Below are 19,395 nucleotides of genomic sequence, written 5' to 3'. Positions count from 1 at the left end.
CGGGGCTATGGAAACATCCACAGGTTTCAGCAGGGGCTGGAAAGGAGCTGTGGATGCTGTTACACAGAGCTGTGTGCACCTCTGGTTAGTGCTGGCCTGCCCAGATGCCATAGCCTGCAGTCACTAACTGCTCTAGCAGGGGAGAACTCCAGTCCAAACTCAGTATCCTTGATGTTTAACAGTATAATGACATTCAATACTATGAGTATGCCAAAAAAATTTTTTTTGTTGTTTTTGTTTTTGGTTTTTTTTTTTAATTTTTGGCTATAATTTAGTTGCTTAATGCATAAAGGAGCCTAGCACATTTGGAGTACTGAGACAAGGGGCTCATTGATTCCAGCAGAAGAGCTCTTGAGCCTGTGGTACGGCCATGGTGGAGGGCACAAAACACTCAAGAGTTTTATCCTGCTCAGCTGCAAAACTCCCCTTCAGTTTTGCTGCTTCTGGGAAATGCCTAAGAGTAAGGTGAGCTGGCTCCCTTGCACAGAAGGCTGCCAAGCTGCTGAGTTTGTTTGAAGCAAGGGACTGGGGGTCATGTTGTGACCATACGGTCAGGGAGAGCGTCACTTTTGGGAAATGGGCATTCATGTATTGAATCTACTATTACAGACAAAAAAAGAGCTAAAAATCCCATAGCAGTTAAGAGTCCTTTGTTGATGAAGATTATTTTGACAAGAGCTCCAGGAGACTTACTTTCCCACTGAAAACCCATTTTCAGGCTATTTTTGTCTTTACTGTATTTCATCTCTTTTTCTAAGATGGATTTTCTTCACCACAGATGAGATCCCAATTTCTTTTCAGACTTGGACAATGGTGCAGTTGAAGAGGGTGACAACAACAAGCTGCTTCTCAAAGTACCACACAAAAGACTTCAGTCAGGATATTTACAATAAATACAGGCACCAAGTGTCAGTGCTCCCGTTTCCTGGCAGCGTTGCCTTACGCAGTTTTTTCTCTGGAAGGAATCTATTACATCAGTGGCCTCGGGAATGTATATTGAGATGGTTTAATCAGAGTTGAAAATCACAGTAGAGAAAGGGGCTTCAGTTCCTCTGGCTGGACAGAACGTACCCAATTTGGGAGCCACTAAGGAATGTCACTGATATCACACAGTCTGTAGCTCATCCCTGCCCAGCGTTAAAATGGCATTATGGCCCTGATTCAGCAAAGCACTGAAGCACATGTTATGCTTTAATTTCTTCAATTAGACTTAAATACTTGCTTAGGGATGTGGATAGGCCACAATACCCACAGAGATCACAGTGCTGTTCAACAGATAATTTGTTTTAGCCACTGAATCCCTCTGTAGATAAAAGTTCTGTCAACTTTCCCGTACTCCTGTCTGTTGCTTAGATCTCTCTGTTGACTTTATCCCTACACTGCCAGGCAGTCTTTCAGGACACAACACTTCCTCCTCATTATATATTCCTACAACATCAAGTACAAGTAGGGTTGTCGTTTCTATAGCTCTCATAACACCCATAACTACAACAGGAATGGATTTAAACATGGGCTTTATTGTCCTCGCAAATGGAGGCTTATATTTAGAGGCTTTATCTTTCTTGTGTTTTCCTCCCTGTGTGAAATGGGTCTTTACTCAACCCAGCTTGCTTTAGATCCCCACGAGGCAAAGTGTGGGTGGAATGACATCCATTTGAAGGGAACAATATTATGTGAAGAGTAAAGATTAAAAGGTCTGGAAAACTTCTAAGGCTTCAGATGACATATTGAGTAATGCCAAGGTTGTGGCCAAGTTCCTATGTGGCTTGGAAGCCATGGAAATGCAGAATGTTTGTGCAGCAGTTAATCTGCTGATAAGAACCTAAAGCAGAGCTAATTACAGAGCAGGTTCAAGGGAGAGCTCGGCTGAGCCCACAAAGTCATTGCACAGAGATACAGCTTGAGGTTGGAAAAGGAACTATGGAAGGCAGGCAGGTCACCTGGGAGAGATGGGCCCAGGCCCACTGTGCTCTGACAGTGTAAAACTGACTGTCAGCAGGAGCAGATCCAGGCTGATGATTGTCAGTGAGTTCCAAGGAGTGCTGGAATCAGCTGCTGAACTGCGTGAGAGCTGTGAGGGAATGACAAAGGTGGATCTAACTCATCATCCAGGGGCAAGTTCTAACACTGCTGGACAAACATTTTGCTGAAGGGTCTTTCTTAGCTATCAGGTTTTTATCTGAATTCTATCGACTGCATTCCTCGGAGGAGGAAAAAAGCTTGCAAGAGCAAACCCTCGCCCAGAGAATAGTGTGTGTTTGACTGACAGTCATGTAGTTTTTGTTTGAAATTAGATTTTTCAAAGGGGCAGGGTCAAGGGCTTTCTCTTGCAGAAGATCAAAGGTTACATCCCTTGCTCATCTAAACCAACTTGGCTTCAGTGACTCCTTTGTTGATTTGTAGAGGCTGAGTGTCTACCAAAAATACAGCCCAGACACAGAATCAGCAGCACACCCATGCCTGCTCTCCAACTGTGAAATAAAACATGATTCATACCCCAAGCACAGGAGAAGTGGAATGCAAAAAGCAAACAGAAGACAAGGTGAAAAGTAATTACATTCCCTTAATTGCAGATTAAAAAAACCCAACAAGTATAACACCAAAAATTGTTCATTAGATTCTTTCTCTTTAAAACCTATAAAACATGAAGGCAGTCTCTTTATTGAATCCTGGGTTTTGGCAGAAAAATAAATGTTGCTGTAGGAATTATTGGAACACATCTAATTAAAGTCTTCAAAAAATGCACTGTAAATGTAAGAGCTATTAAACTGGGCCGAAATATATAGATCATGTTTAAACTGGAAGGAGGTAAATAATCCATTGCTCTTTATGTGATTGTCATTGGCAGAAAAGAAAATAATGTGGAATTATGACAAATGGTGCAGCCAGTAATGGAAGCTGTGGCTAGCATTCCCAAGGGAGACACCACCCACAAGTGGCGAGTAAAGAAAGTAGTAAAGTAAATAAAGTAGTGGCAAGATTGAAATCACAGAATCTATTTAATAAACCACAGGTTTGAATGTGGAGAGAGCTCTGTTCTAATGGCTGAGATCACAGGACAGAGCTGCACTGGGGTAGCAGAGCTTCATCTGAGTCGACCTTACGATCTGCTACCATTTAATCCTGCTACGTGACTCTGTGTGTGTGTTCTGGGGCATGGACTGTTCTCCATTTCAGCCCAACCTGGGAGGTGATGGTTGGCTTTAATTACTTTTAACTGGTTCAAATTATGTAAACATTGATTTCACACTTACAGGTTGAGATAGTAGATACTGTCAAAAGAAAAATAGGAGAAAAATGTGTGCACAAGAGTAGGAAGGGCTCAGCAGCAGAGAGAAGAGAATTCTGCAGAATCTGAGAGATGAACACAGCAGCCACCTTCACCAGATATTGCCCAGTATTAGTATTTCCTTAATGAGAACAGAAAGTGACTTTGATTTTTGCCACAGAAGACATTTAGGCTCGATGTCCATGATGGAGTCTGCATGATTTGAGAACCAGCAGAATAATACTGTGTGTGTCCAATATCCTAAACCACAATTTATTTGCTTTTTCCATCAAAACACACTGTTCCTGTGGGGGCATAATTTTAGAGCTCAACTCTCAAACTGGCTCTGAAACCTTCTATTAAGACAGAAATCTCCCAGATAATAGAAAACTGTCTCAGGCCCATTCTCTTGCACATCAGGCTCTGTCAGTCCATCCAGGAGTTTATAGCAAGCTCATCTTTGCAATAATAGAGAGACTCTAAAGGAGGTCTTAAAAGGCCAATGCTTTCCAACAGCATCCCTGTCCCCTTCCTTCACTGTTGTCTCTTTTTCCTCCCTCATCACAACAGCACTGGGAAAGAGAGAGCTCTTGCACTGAGTTTGGAGGGTGTCAGGATTGTTCAGACAACAGTGAAAAGACTAAACTAGGAGTCCTGAACCAAACCCACTCTGTTACCAAAGCTGAAATCCCCTGGATTTCAGCAGTAGTTTGTGCCTCCGCATCTCCCTGGCTGCAGCCAGGCTTTCCCTAGAGGGGGGGATCACAGACCTTGGGCTCTTTTACAGAAAGATGAATAAATAAAAGAGAAAACAGGAACATGGCAGGCAGCTGCATTTCATTACTTTCTGATTTAGTCATCCAGACTCACAAAGTGATAGTAAACACTGTTATCTCCGTGTACTGGGTGGGTGTGAAATATAACTTGAAGGACACGCTCTGTTATTGGCTTCCTTTATGCTGCAGACTTTTCTAATAGATCTGGAATTAAATTCTCGGTGCTGTATCACAGAAGGAGACTGGGCTTATTTAATATCCAAATATATTGGCCCAAACAGGTGGCAACACTGCCCTCCATCAGCAGATGGAGAGGAAAAATACAGCCCTGTTCTTTAGTCTATTTGCTTTACCGTTTTTCATTCCCAGCATTCAATTAGTCAGCAAGGTTAATCTTTAGCTAGAGTTCATTGCAAGGACCGTGTTTCTTCCTCTGTTCTGCTGGAGTTCCTTGTGCATGGAGCCTTAAGTTTGTACATCTGCAAAGGTGGGGACTGACCTGGGGAAAATGCAAAGGTGTGTCCTTGTTCCCCAAATTCTCCCCAGCCGAGCAGGCAACATGAGGCTGCGTTAGCACATCCCCTCTGTCACCACGTTTCCCACTGACCCAAATCTAGTCCAAAACAACAGCCCAGCCAAACCACCAATGGTGTGATATTTGCTCTCAAATGTCAAGCTGAGGAATTTGCTCCAGTCATGTCGCTTCCTGTGCTGAAATCGAATTTCAGCAGCAGCACTGTCCTCACCAGTCAGAACTGGCTCTCGGTGCATTTCTGAGTGGGTTTGTTGCAGCTCAAAGCTGTTGGGAGAGGCAGGGCAGAGACACTTCAGGAAAAAACTGTAATAAACTGCAGTCATACTTCACATATGAACTCATTTTTCTTTTTTTCTGAAGAAGAAAAAAAAATAATCGTTAAACCTCAGAAGAAACACTCCAGATTGTGAACTTCAGATCTCTTCCCAGCAGAGTTCCCTTATCTTGCCCCAGACTGAAATGCAGGCGTGAGAGCGCAGGACAGCTGAGATGGGATCACTCCTTTTCCTTTTGTTATGCGGAAGTTATGGGAAGACCAAGCCAGGACAGATGATTTGTCTGTGCATTAGTCAGCCAAAGAACTTGTACTCTTGCAAAACAAAAGCACTACCAACAATAATTCAGGCTCCCCAAGGAACGTGTCAGGGAATGTAAAAGCTGGAGACTGAAAGACAAGCTGGGAGGAGGGGGAGTACTTGCCTCCCTTTGACATGAACAAAACATTCACATCACTCAAATCTGATGGTGCACCATGTCGAGGTCCATGAGCAACCTCTGAGCAAGGCTAAAGCACCTCAGGATAGAGCCACACTAATCCCAGAAGCTGAAGTTTGTGGAGCTACCTCAACTGAAATTAGGTGAGACAACAACATCACTCTTGATTTCACAGTACAGTCCTGTGCCTTTGTATCTCAGAAATGCATTTGGGGATTTATCTTCCTTGATACTTCAGAAAAATAAGCTCTGCAAGACATTGTTTGTTACACACAGGGTGCAAAACATCAAACAATGTGAGAGGATTTTAAAAGGCTATTTACAAGAATTTGTTGTAGGTCCTCAAAGCAAGGAGAATAACTGGACTATGAAATAACTAGTCAATACAAAAGGATACAGAGAGGCCAAAATCCTAGTAATGGATTTTTATCCATCCAGGCAAACTAAAAAACACCATCAGGGAAAATTAGATTGGAAGTCTTTGGTTTTGGTGCTGAATCGAGTTTTTAGAGCTGAAGCGTATCCAGTAGGGAATGAAGTTGTACAAAATTTGATCAAGCAATACAGGGGCTAGACTGAAGTTGGACAGAAGGGGCAGAGCAGAGCACAGGCTAGAGAGATTTTAAAGGCAAAGTGCACCAACGGAGAAAAACGACCATCTCTGAACAGTAGGCAGGCAAGATCATTTTCCAAAGTACATTATTCTGCAATTAGATGATAAATCTGGTCATGATGTTATTTATTCCTGACAACATCCAAAACTTTAATCTGCGTTATTTACAAAGTCCACAGCTATTTGGCAAACAGGACAGAAGAAGTGTCAGCTGAAAGGGGCTCCTCCTTTGAAGACAAATAGACAAGCAGACAAAGAAGTCAAGGAAGGGCTCTAGTGTTTCAGCTGCGTGGCCAAGAGCCACTTCTTTGTAGCATATGGCACACACTAACAGGTTTATTTTCCCCGAGGAGAATGTATAAACTGTCTGCAACTGCTCTTCACACTTGTCACTCTAAGTCAGATAATTTTTCCGAGGCATCCTGCAAAAAAACAGCCCCCCAGTTGAAGCTGAACAAAGAATTTGTGGGTCGTTCAGGGAGCAAAGGGCTAAGGCTGCACAAGCAGAGTGTGGTGAAGCGCACCGGGAAGTGTGTTGGAGAAGCCGACAAAGGCAGACGGATGAGATATGAAATGAGAGCAATTAAATGAGGAGGGGAAGGGCTGGAGGGGGGCACTGCTGGGAAGTAGAGTTAAATTCGGGTCAGGGAAGAGAAGCAGCAAGTGGCAGCATGTCTGCAGCTGTCCCAGCCCTGCTGTGGTCCCAGCCCAGCGAGGTCTCGTCTGCACCAGCAGCCCTCGGGCTCTCTCCTTCCACCAGGCAGTGGCCGGTGGGTGCGAGGGCTGGCCAGCACCTGCTGCCAGCCCCACCGAGCTGCAGCCTGCCCCGAGGCCCATTGCACACCGTGATTAATATGCAGAGACCAGAGTGACTGGCAAAGATAATTACACAGCGAGTCAATTGGCTGGCAAAGTTAATTATGCAGGGAGTCAAATGAGTGGCTAACCAAGTGACTGAGGCAGAATAAAGAAACATTTGGCAGTGACAAATGGCAAAACAAGTTACTCAGACAGGGGGTCAAGCGTGCTGGACACTGGGTGCGTTCTGCGGCAGCAGGAGCTGGCACGGTGTCAGGGTGTGCTCGGTCCTGGCAAAGCCGCTCCCGGCGCAGCTCCCGGGGCAGGGCAGGAGCGCAGCCCCGGCTCCGGCGGGACTCGCACCTCCATCAACCTCCACTTCAATTACTCCGCAACCTCGAGTCATTTAACCTCCCTCCGCCTCAGGACTGCTCGCTGTCCCCATTGCGCCACACGAGGAAGTGTTTTGCATTCTCTCCAGCCGAATGTCGAGCAGACGTATCGACCTGGGAGGGGAAAATATTAACTAACCCCGGGGCCGTTTGTGTGCCCGCCCTCGCTCACAGCCCCGGGGCCACCATCGGCAACACCCTCCCGGCACAGGCAGGAGCTACAGGGAAAGAAAACATTTTCCTTCTGCCATTACATTGGAAAGCAGGAAAATCGCACACGCTGGGACAGAGGGGTTTCCACCAACACAGACCAACAGGCCACATCTTATCTGGAAACCAGCTACATTTACTTTTCCTGACTATGAGCAATGGCGTGTTTTTCAAGGACTTAGTGAAAGAAGATAGGACAGAGCTTTGAGATCCCTTTGGGAAAGGTTACATACTTTATTTCCATATATATTATATTACAAAAATAGTAAGAGCCCTGAAGTGACCTGCAAAGGGCTAAAGGGAGACAGGTAACTGCGACCTTTTTTATTCCTTACAAGGTATAACCAAACCTAGAAGTGCTGAGATTCTCAAGTCTGTTCCTTGCTTTTTTCTAGGTTAAATACCTTACATGAATGTCAGAGCTAGAGCCCCCCAAAATTATGTCACGCCTAGAAATTACTGAAACAAAGTTAAGCAACTGAAAAAAATGTTTAATCCTTGTATCTGCAACAGTTTTGGGTTTATTAATATTTACTTCACTGTACTGGCCAGTTGGCATGGTTGGGCAAGGAAGAGCTTTGAGACCAGATCTGCTGGGAAAGCTTAGCTATCTGTAATGCAAACTTACACACAAGTTCTCCAGTAAAAGAAAAGAAATTAAAGTCGACTTTAGTTAGTTGCCTACAAAAACAGTTTCCCCAAACTGTATCTAGTAGTTGTCAGATAAACTCTGTTCATGCAACATTTTCATATCTTCCTTGAGCATTTTATTTGAAAGCAATGTATTTCTTCTGCTGTGAACTATTCTACCATAATCATGAGGGGGAAAAAGGGAAATAAAAAGAAGGAAAGGCAACCTTGAAACACTAGGCAGTTTAAAACAAAGAAGAACAAATAACAATAGCAAAGAATCAATGTGGTACATGAAAAATAAGTCCTTTCTAGGTCACGCTTAAATTTGCATTAATGGCCTTCTTGTCAAATTATCTCAGGGGAATTTAGGATTAGCATGCAAAAGAAGCATGATACAAACTAGAGCAGTAATATTTGTTTTATTTACCAGACCATTTACTCCAAAGGAACTAAATATGAGAATTTTGAGGCACCCGACTTTCATCTTTTAAAAAGGAAGTACAGGAGTTAGGAAGAGCTCACCGTAATTAGGAGCTATTCAAATAATATATAATTCCTCTCTGTATTTACTCAGCAGTGTGTACTTTAATCACGGCAAACATTAAACTGACCCAAGCCATCTCCTTCTATAGACTGGCTCAGGAGCCCATTTGTTCAGCTCTAGGATCAGCTCTTAAGAAAACAAATCTTATCAAGTGCACTTAAAAGTAAACACAGGGAATTCCCAAATCCGCATCTGAAAACATATTTGATAAATACGATAGAGAGTGGAGGGGGGAAAAAGAAGTCACAAGCATTTAATCTGCCAGTCCAATGTGTAACAGAGGTGAGGTCACCTAAGGGTTGTTGCTTTTGTTTTGGAGTAGCAGGGCGGTGTATTGACAAGATTTGGGAATTAATAGAGATACTGGCTTTTATTATTGTCTGGTGTGCCAGTGGGTGGTGAGTAACCACATATTCCTGCTGCTTCAGCAGATCCTGTGGGATAATCACCACATCGGAGTTCTGATTCACACACTCTATCAGCATTAGATGGTCTGGCCCTCATTGTCTTGTCACACAGCTGGACAGAAAGTGTTTGTTGAGGATGCTCCACTGCTCAGGTGCTGGCAGTGGGTGGAATGTGGAGCTGGTTTTACACTGCAGCCTCTCACCTGGTGGGCCATGGTACCACCTGGCTACTAAGTTTTTACTTAGCAAATCTGTGAAGGTTTACTACATAACCAACCTCCTGCTTGCACAAAGGCAGCCTGGAGATAACAAATGGACTTCTGCACCCAACTCTGAAGGGTGTGTGAACACACTGATATAAAGGCTGTCTGACCTATAAAGGGAGTATCATTCGTGCCATCAAATCTCTGCTGTCAGAGCAGGGAACTGCACCAGGAAACCTTTTCTCAAATCCTGAGATCTCCCCACTAGCCTAGCAATATAGCATATACAAGAACACTGCCATTATCATTACTTCAGGCTGAGAAAATTGAAACAAATCTTTTGAATTAACAGCCATCTTTACAAATAGCCCAGAGCTGCCAAGTTCTTGGATTTTCTTGAAACTCTTCTGAATTTTAAAGTTCATCAAGACTTTGCAGCTGGAGTGGGAGTCGATAATCCAGCTGAGCCAGTGCTATGGGAAAGAGACTCAGCATGATGAGAGAACAGACATCAGACACTGTGGCTGGTGAAAACTATTACACCCACTTTATGGAGTCACCAAATGTTACAGGGGGCACAAGGCTGGGGAAAAATCATGACCAAAGGAAATTTAAGGCACCCAGGGCAGGACATAAGCAAGCTGCTAAACACTTGTTTTTAAAACATGCCACCTACAGTGAATACACAGTTACCTGTTTGCATCCTGGTGTATTCAAATGCTGATTTTCAGAATTATAAGGCCCACACATTAATGTGGTTTGATCAGCAGTTTTACACAGCCCAGCCACGGCTGCTTTCATTATCTGCCACCCATCTGTACTGTTGGTATGCTTGGCTCTTTTACAGTGTTGATCATGTCTGATTTAACATGCCAGGTTACATTAACAGCTCTGAAACCCAAATGGCCACACAAGTTCTGAAAAAGCGGTCGGGCTGCTTTGCTGTTGTTACACATTATATTCCTCTTCTCATTGTCACTAAATCCAACTGGAGAAGCACTTCTAGGGGGACACCATTAGCCACCAGACACCCCAGGGCATCACAGCAGCCCACAAAGCTGATACTTTCTGCCAGCTGACCAGCAGCTCTAAAATGTGCAAAGTTTGTAAGGTTCCTGGGCACCCCTCCTCCCCCCAATTAGTCATACCAGTGACTTGTCTGTATGAGGAGTTAGGAAGAGGAAAAAAAAAAATCAGCTTTTCCTCTGGCTTCCAATTTAATGAAAGGCTTAAAAGTTCAGTGAATTCAGAGAATGTAACCTTTGGGGCTCTCATGAAGAACAATGAAAATAATGAGAAAATCTAATGTTTCACATACAAATGTATCTCTTAAAACTCTTACAAATCTTAGCTTTTTTGGTAGAAAAAATTTAAACCAGAGGTAGATCAGACTCTTGTCAGCCTGCTGTAAGATTAAATAGTCTATTAATCAAAAATCAGATTAACAACACTTTGTTAAAGCTAATTATGTGAGAAAAGCCAGCTTCTTGTTGCATTGCCAAAATATTGGATATAATTTTTTTTTTCTTATTCATTGCATCATTTTAGACCAAATGTTTTGGCAGCTTAATTAGAGGCAGGTGGTGCCATTGCCATAATTACACAGAAGTCCTCATATTTTGTCATCATGCTTATTGGAGTCGTTGATTCAGCATGAAAGGGAAGCATCCTGGCCAACCAAATATTACAGCAGCCTTTGTGGGAAATGCAATGCACCTTTAGATGAGAGCTGCTTGATTTAGAGGAAGCCAAATATTTATTTCAGCTTTGGGACAGCACTGCCTTTTCCAGTAGGAAACAGTTAAATGGAACTGAAAGCTCTCAGCCCCAAATGAAACCCAAACCCACTCAGTCAGTGGCAACATTCCCATTGACTTAATTGGGACCAAAACCCAGCTGGCTTTCTTGAACAGGATAAGACTGATTTATATAGGATGGATATGGGACAAGTCTACAAATATAACTGAGATCAGAATTTGGCTCATTAATCTCCCAGGAGTTGGGCTGGCTGTGGCCAGGGGAGGCAAGGCTGGATTTGGCTTGCAGGACACCACAGGATCACAACCCTTGGCTTGCTCTGTTCTGAAAGGGGACAACACTTTTTTTCCATGAGGACCCAGTAAGGCTTGTGCTGAGGCTGTAAAGAGAGTGGCCATCTTCAGGGTCACAGTCTACAATTCATTTACCTACAAGTCTGAAAAAAGCTGATAAAGCTTCAAATGCTATTGCCACCTTCTCAGAGCCTTGCATTGCACCAGCTGGTACAAATGGGAAATTCACATCTCATGCCAACCACATGGCTGATTTTTCAGAGTGACAGAGCACTCGTAGACAGCAAAGTTACAGCCTGTACATCCCTAGGAATCAAATAACCTCTCAGCCTTGGGTGGTCCTTCTGGGATAGGGAAATTGTGTCATGGCACAGAGAGGAGTGGCTCAATCTGCATCACATCACAGTTTTCAGCACCCCAGATGCAACTCCATTCAGTTGTACCAGGGCAGCAACCCAGACTAACACCTCTGAACATACAGCATGCACCAGGGCTGATCCCAACTGAAATGGATCTAATCAATACCTGCATTTTTAACACCCGTGCCCTCTTCCCCATTTCTGCCATCCCATTTTTTACAACTGCGCAAATTACTTTATGACTGTGCCCCTTAGATCGAGCTCTGGGGTCTCTGTGTAGATCATGTGCAGAGCTCCCTCTGATCTGGATATGGTGCTTCAAGCATTAGAGAGCGATTAATCAAAATCACTGCTATGGAATGTAAGTAATAAAGTTCTTTAATCACCACATTTCCCTTAAGCCTTCTCATTTATCCCTGAGATCTTACACTGCCTGTTAAAAGTTAGTGACAGGACTCAAGTTCCCATCTGTGCTGGCTAATTTCTTGCTGATCTTAGAGGTTTTAGGCCATTCAATCTATATAGATCTTCTACAGGGAATAGGGCCAAGCTCATATATCTCAAAGAGCAGACAACAAAAGTCACTGAGGAAAAGTGCCCAGTCCCCCAGGAATTTGGTCACTTAGGAAACAATTTGAGGAAATCAGTGCTACACTTCCCTCTACTTCCTTGAATTTGGAGCCCACCTCCCACTTACGTAAGAGAGGCAGATCAGTACCAGCTTAAGTGATATTTTGATTCCCCTGTCTCCAGCTATTTCTGGGAGCCTAATTCTGTTAGTGCAGAACTGATGGGAGCTCAGCTTCTTATCAGCAAAAAGATCAGGGTTTTCCCTGTTCATCTGGGCACGGTGCAGTCTTAAAAAACTGTGAATGAATTCCAGCATAATCAATACATTTTATCTCCTTTCTAATGTATGCAACAATTTTAAAACCTTGTGGGTACTGTTATATTTAATGCCAATAACCTAGCAATAATCACCTTATAGCTGCAGCATCAATGATGTACTTAAGATGTCACAAAGTGCAATCAACTCAACAGCCTGAGTAAAAATATTACAGATTATCAGATTTTAGGGTGTTTTCTCTATACACAGTTAATAAATGCTGAAAGGTATTAGAAAAGCCTAACAACAAATCAAGATTATGAGGCTATAAAAGACCTTATTTAGGATATTTTTGCAACTAAACAAACCAACAAGTGTGTCCTGGCCCCACATGTAAACTCTGAAGCCTGCAATGAAGAGAAGAATCTCCTAAAATGAATCCATGGACTTTTAGGTTTTCAGGAAATAGAACAAGCTTGTTGACAGCATTTACCTGAAATGAGTGCTCAGCCAAAAACAAAAGCAAGATTAAAGTCTTGAAACCAAAACTGGTGTTTGTGTTCATATGGGGAGAAGGCATGGGAGGACAGGATTGAGCAGTTGTCAGAATCACAGCTTGGTCTGTATTTCTGCATTTCTATTTTGGATGGACTCCAAGCTCCAAATGAAAATGCTTTGCCCAGTACTACAAGGGAGTTTAATCCACCCCAAATTTAGCAGCCACAGCATCTCTTCCCCCGTGGCACTGAGCATTTAACAAAGAACTACTGCAGTCATTTTTCCCTCTTTTCCCAAATCCACCACGCTGCAGAGAAAAACCTCGGTGTTTCATTTTTATTATTTTCCAAATGAAATGGCAGGGAAGTTTCCCCAAGGGAAAACTCACTGCTCAGTCCCACAGCCTGGCTGGTTCAGCAGGCAGCTGAAGAGGGGTAAAACCACTGTGTAGGCTCCAGCAGGAATAGCAATGCCCAGGAAAGGCTCAGCCTGTGCTCCCAGACACACTGGCACAGCTCTGCTCGGGTGTTGTACTGAGGCCAGGCTGGTTCAGGTGCTCCCAATGTTGTCTGTGAATCCAGCCTGGGTAGTTGGATGCTTCCCTCTGTCTGTTCACAGAGCTGAACATCTGCAGCCAGAGCAGCCACGGTGGTGAGTGGGTAAAGGGAGCTTTGGGAACCTGAGCTGAGGGGAAACAAGACTCTAACTCCTTTAATTTCTGGGGAGGGGAAAAGGAAACATCAGAACTCTGCACAATCACAGCTGGATGGCACATTCCTTGCTACAGCATTTTGCTTGCTTTAATTACCCAGACCTTTTCTATTTAAATTAAAGGTGTTTCCTGCAAATGGAAGAACTGCAGACACGACTTAAGATTTTTTTTTTTGTAGATTTTAAGATGCAACTTGTGACAGTCATAGCCAACCTAGTGTAACAGGTCAGAAACTCTCCACAAAAACTCTCAGCTTGTTTGGACAACCAAACCTTTGAAATATTTGAATTTGTCTGTAATTGATGGAGAACCCAGCCCCTTCAAAGACTCTGATCAGCCCATCTAAAATAGCACATCTCTATTTTCTCACGTTGGAAACTTCCCAGATAAAAGTAATTTTCGTTCAATAGATACATGGAAGCCCAGCCAGCAATAAGGCTGATTTCCCTCATGGAAGAACCAGAAGCAAAGGCAAACATTGTGCTAAAATCCATGAAACACCCAAGTGAACCAGAATGTTTGTTATCCCTCTGTCCACTGAGGTTTGGAACATGGCACTTCCTGAAAAGCCCAAATTCACACATCAGTGAAAGTTGCTTTACACTGATTCTAAACCCATAAATTACTTTAAATAAGAAAGACTCTAATAAAGAGAATAATTTTGTATGAAAACACATCTTGCCTTGCATTCACCAGGGCTCATGGGTTCCAGCTAAGCTCAGCCCTGGGTCAACAATCTCTGCTTGAACTACACCAGAGGAGCACCTGAACCCAGCTCTCTCCCACCACTTGCAACTTATTTCTAGTTTCAATTTTTAGCAACTCCTGCAGTGCTCTATGAAATGTCTGGTTTTCCCTGGCCATTATGACACCTGTGCTAGGTAAGCTTGGATAGAAAGTGCTTTTATCTGAAAAGCAATCAAAGCAGAACGATCACTGTCAGTTTTATTCACTCCATGTTTGATAGGAAGAGAGAGGCCAAAGCATGTGTTGCTTTGGCAATCCTTATTTCTCCTTAGATAGCTTGAAGAAAATCGATCACAGCCAGTCTGCAGGTGTGTTGTGGGTTTTATCATCTTTGCTGGTATGGAAGAGATATTCCATGACTTAGTGTAATGTTCTTATCATTAGTATTCACCCTTTGATCATTCATTATTGGGTTTTTTGCTGGTTGATTCACACACACCCCCCCAAACAAGTAACAATAAAGAGCACAGGCTTTTCCTTGATGAAGGCTTTGTCACAGTGGTGGCTGTTTGCTCATCCTTACCTAATCCTGGTGACACTAGGAATTTGTGGGAGGATGCAGGAGCCATTGTCTCCCTTTCTGTTGCAACCTGCTGCTGGGAGAAAAGCCAGCTGAAGGAGTTGCAGGGTGCATGGGTTTGATTGTGAATGAAAGTTGCTTCTGATCATGCCACTACAAGTAGTGCTTGAAACAGCCACGAAGAGGGGAAGATCTTCAAAGCGTGTTCAGTTCTGGTGTTTCACTGTTCAAGTCAAAATGAATTAAGGCCATTCTTGATGGTCCACTTGTTTTTTCTAATAGTTTTTGCTGCTGCTATCCTGGTCCAGTCCTCCTTGACACAGATAATACGAGTTCACAGGACACAAATGCCCATGACACAGGAGTGGCTCAGAGGCATCTGCTTGTTGGAAGAGTAGCACAGACCTGGCTGTGACAAAATAAGCCCCTTCCCATAGCAAGCTGGTGTGGGGAGATGGGAAAGCTTCAGAGCTTTCTGTGTTTGCTGAACAAGGCTGTTACTCAGCAGCACCCTCAGATTTCAGGGAGTGGACACTAGTCCTGCAGGCACAAGCTCGAGGAAGCATGGAGGCAATTTTGACAGGGACTGCAGTCCTGACTGGGAGAACCTGGGCCTCCCACTACCCCAAGCCCTGTCTCTGCCTGTTTTATACTTCGAAGCTTTCAGCTGTACTTCAAAGGCTTTTACCCTACAATCCTTAATCAAGGAAATCAAAAGGAATTTTGCTAGATTAAATCAAAAGCAGATCTACAGGATTAAAGGCTGTAGAATCAGGAATTCAGGTTGAAAAGGAGAAACTCTGAAGTGTTCAATGTGCAGTAAAGAAATGTAGTTTTCCTCGTGTGTCTAGGCTGGGAATTTCCAGAAGTGTGATGCAGGAAGGCACCCAGATCCCACTGAAATTCCTGGGAGCCTGGCACCTAATTTCATTAGGGCACTTTAAAAATCTCAACCATGCTTATTAACTGTCTGTCATAAAATTTAAGCGATACATTTGCCCTTCTGTTTTACAAGGCAATAACCCAATTAATGTGTGGATAAACTAGGAGGCCAAAGGGAATTGGATTATGTCTGAGGAAAACAGAGGAGCAATTAAAGTATCACTATTATAGGAGACATTGAATTAACATAGTAATGAAAACATTCCTCCCTGTTTGGGAAATGGGGACTAGGTCTCCAGTTTTGTGCCTGGGGATTATAAGCAGCAAGAGCCCCTTGTAATACTCTGTCAATTGACATCACAGCCACCATTTCATTCACTGGCCATACAGGGAGACTGAAAGAGTAGGGATTAAAAGAGCAAAGATTCTTGCACCTCTCTCTGCCCCAAAGCTGCCCCTTGCCACCAACCTCAGCCTCCCTCTCACATCCAAACCCAGCTGCTGCTGCTCTCTTGCTTCCAAACAGTCCTTCAGGTTTGAGTTCAAGTGAATGTTTTAATTAACAGAGAGCAACTTCTACCTGGAGCAATCTCATTAAACCAGCGAATGCAACATTGGTCAGGATTTGCCCTCAGAATTAGAATGGTGCCTCCAGGAAAACATAAGAGTGCCTTACAAACTCGCAGAAAACTATAACCATAAATCAAAATGCCTTGGAGTAACAGAACAGCCTTATTTTGCCCAGCCTGCCAAGCCTATGGCAGGCCTGCAATTCTAGTCCACAGGCCCATTTGTCTTTACCAAGAAACAAGTGAACACCATGGTTATTGCCAGTTTATGGCTTCTCTTCCCCTGTTGTGCAAGTGCCAGGGTCAGGCTTACAGCTCTGACAGCAATATTGGTGTGCACAATGGTGGAAAATGAGTTATTACTTGGTGTAAGAGGATGGCTTCTGAAATCACAATGATAATGCTTAATCGTGTACTTCACAGACCGTGTTCCCCAGAGTCATAAGGATGCAAAACTGGAAATACATTAGCAAGAGAAAGAAGGACTTCCATCCCTCTTACAGCTTTGTTAAACCTCTGCATTTTGCATTATCCTTTCTGGGGATGTGAGTTTAGTCCTGGGAATATTTAACAAACTGACAAGCTAACGAGTTTTGCCAATGAATAGGATTTCAGATTTGAGGCTAAGGGAGGGTTTGTTTTAATTGAGGATTTTGATAAAGCTGTTTTCAGTTGTGTGCTAAAAAGTACTTGCTTGTACACCAACGTGGATTATTCAGTTACTCGAGCAGAAAAGTAGTAGCAGAAAATTACTACTCATACACCAACATGGATTATTTTATTGCTCAACCAGAAAAGTAGTAGCAGTACTGCTAACCCACTTGTGTTAGCAACACTATAGCAACCATAGAGGGACTAGCTGAGATCATGTGTAAACTAGTTGGCAATGTTTTTGTGTATGTGGGTTTTTTCTTTGCTTGGGGTCTTATGTTTATCTGGTGTTTTGGTTTTATGGGGGTTTTTTCATGTGTTTGGTTGGTTTGGGTTTTTTGGGTTTTATTTTTGGGTGTTGTTGTTTGTTTGTTTTTTTTAAATAAACAGGAGCTCAATTTGGTCCCTGTGCCTGTTGCATCCCCACATCCCATGCAGGACTTCAGTGGCAGTAGCTCAATCTGTACTAGCACTTGTACAAGTAAACTTTGAAAAGCAAACTAGAGTAGAAGAGAGGCAAATTTCTTGCTCAAAGTCCAAGCTAAACAAGAACTATATATGAATAATACTACGAGTCCAAGGCAAACATTCCCACTAAGTCTCTTCCACAGAACATGATGCATCTGTAAACAGACTTTCCCATCTGTATGCTGCTGGGAAATGAAATGTGGGCTTCTCAGGATCCCCAAGCCTTACAGCTGAATGAAGGCTGTCTGTACTTCAAATATTTATAAGACCCTTTCCATATTTTTAACTCTCCCTGTTAAACTCTTAAACCTATCTTCCTAATCCACACTGATTAACAGCAAAAGTGTCTTTAATCACATGTAATCTAATTGACTGCTTTCAATATCCATGCCTGTAAACCATGAAACAATCTAACATTACACACACATTGCAAAAATAAAGATATATGGCCACCCTTCCAGGCAGTTAGCTCAGATCTGCACCCAGCACAGGATATCTGCTCCACAGATCACACTGCTAACCTGGAATAATCTCACAAAAACTAAGCCACTTCACAGTACACAAATCTTCCTTGTTAGCTCTACTTCCCATTGTAGGAACCAATAGCTGAGACACTGTCTCTGAAGGCAGAAGTCCTGCTCTCTGCCTTGCTTCAGCTCTGACATTCACTGGAACTTGTGCTGAGCCAACCCTGTGGCAATTCTGCCAAAAAACCCCACCCCGAAACAACCCACAAACCAAAAAAACACACACAACCCACCCAACCAAACAACAACCAAAAACCCCACATCCCTTTTGTGTGGGAGAGGTTAATTTTCTAGTGGATTAACAAATGGGTCCAGCCCCGTGCAGGGTCCAAAAAGCACCAGCTCCAACATAACATGGGCAGAGAGAGCAGAAGGGAATAGGGCAGAGGCCAAGCAGTCCTTTCCTATTTGGCACCAGTGGGTTGGACCAAGGAGAACCTGCCCCTTCCTTTCACATGTGGCAAACACACACAGAGACATCCCAGGCACTCGCCCTTGTGCCAGCCTTGGCAAACAAACATAAACTGCTTCTTACTTGAGATGCCCAGCAGTGCAAACTTGCAGCTGATGCCTGTCCTCACCCCCACAGCCGCTGTGTTATGCCAGCTGCAGGCTTCATTCCTGAGCACTGCTCCATCCCAGGGCTGTGCCCTGTGCTCCCAGAGACAGACACGGCAGGAATTCAGCCTCTCCCTGAGCCAGCAAACACCACCACAAAGATACTGCTCTTGCTTTAGAGCTGCTGGCTTTGCCCTTCATATTTATAGTTGATTTGATCCCACAGGTTACAGCATTTGAGAAGACTGCAGGGGATGCAGAAGCACTGGGAGAAGCCATCCCTGAAGATGCCCAACCAGAGCTGAGTGATGGCTACTGAGCAATAAGTATAGAAGTTGATTAATTATTGAGGGACGAGAAGCCTTTCTAATGCAAAATTTCCTTATCAAAAGGAAATCCAATCCTGTATCACCCACTGCAACCCAGACATTTGAGCACTTTATCTGGTTTTAGCCAATCCCAGTTACTATCAATACATCCACTGTTCCTAAATATCCATCAAATTTTGGATCCAGTTGCTGCACTGAGACCATTACCAGTGCAATTAGCCTGGGCATGTGCACACCAGGTCCAGTGTCCCAAGGCAGACATAAAAGACCAATGCTTGTAGAAGCAGCCAAACAAATTTTCTGGCTCATTTGATTTTAAAGTGTGCAACAGGAAGATCTAAAAGGACATTCGTTTTTCCTCAAATTGAAATGCTTTTAATCTTCCTTGGAAAGGAAGTTTCTTCAGATTCATTCCTTACTTTCTTCTCTGCCTCCCCTTCCAACAGCTGCCCCTCTGCTATTTTAACAAGCTCTCAGTCTCTTAACACTTCATTGCGTTCAAACATTTCTTAACAAGTGCCTAGAGAGAAAACAGGAAGTTAAGAAAAATTATTATTTTCAACCCATTCCCCAGTCAAACTCTTACATTTTAACTGCAGTTAAGC

The sequence above is a fragment of the Pseudopipra pipra genome, chromosome 15, assembly GCF_036250125.1.
Source record: "Pseudopipra pipra isolate bDixPip1 chromosome 15, bDixPip1.hap1, whole genome shotgun sequence".
Lineage (NCBI taxonomy): Eukaryota > Metazoa > Chordata > Aves > Passeriformes > Pipridae > Pseudopipra > Pseudopipra pipra.
Note: the sequence above shows the minus strand (reverse complement) of the source record.